This window comes from Cariama cristata, unplaced genomic scaffold (assembly GCF_000690535.1).
Source record: "Cariama cristata isolate BGI_N322 unplaced genomic scaffold, ASM69053v1 scaffold25578, whole genome shotgun sequence".
Lineage (NCBI taxonomy): Eukaryota > Metazoa > Chordata > Aves > Cariamiformes > Cariamidae > Cariama > Cariama cristata.
The window spans coordinates 4,718-5,060 of record NW_009629794.1 but is presented as its reverse complement, the minus strand read 5'-3'; the positions used below and the strand labels follow the sequence as shown (position 1 = coordinate 5,060).

The following is a 343-nucleotide window of genomic DNA, read 5'->3' as shown; positions in this document are numbered from 1 at the left end:
AGAAAGATGAACCATCCACGCTGCGAGGGTGGGTCCCTGTGGGAGTGTCCCTGCCCCATCCCTGCCCCATCCCTGCCCCACGCTCTCCCTGCCCAATAATTACCCGGTGCCACTCTGGGGCACGGTGGTTTGCCCTGCGGGAGAGGGGAGCGGGGTGATGCTCCGAGGGGTTTGGAGGGTGACCCGGTCCCCGCATTTCCTCGGTTCGTTCCTCCTCCGCGTGGGTTATTGCAGCAGCGCCTCGGGGTCGTGAGTGGGTTTGGGATGGGGGCTGCGCAATTCCCCCAGCCAGGGAGGGATGCAGGATGGGGAGGCAGGATGGGCCAGGGCTGCACGGGGAGGA

The 343-nt window shown here is 66.5% G+C and overlaps 1 protein-coding gene across 1 annotated transcript in view; it reads left to right on the top strand.

Moving 5' to 3' along the window:
- LOC104165632 (tripartite motif-containing protein 35-like) overlaps window positions 1-343 on the top strand; it is a 3,925-nt gene that overhangs the window by 594 nt on the left and 2,988 nt on the right.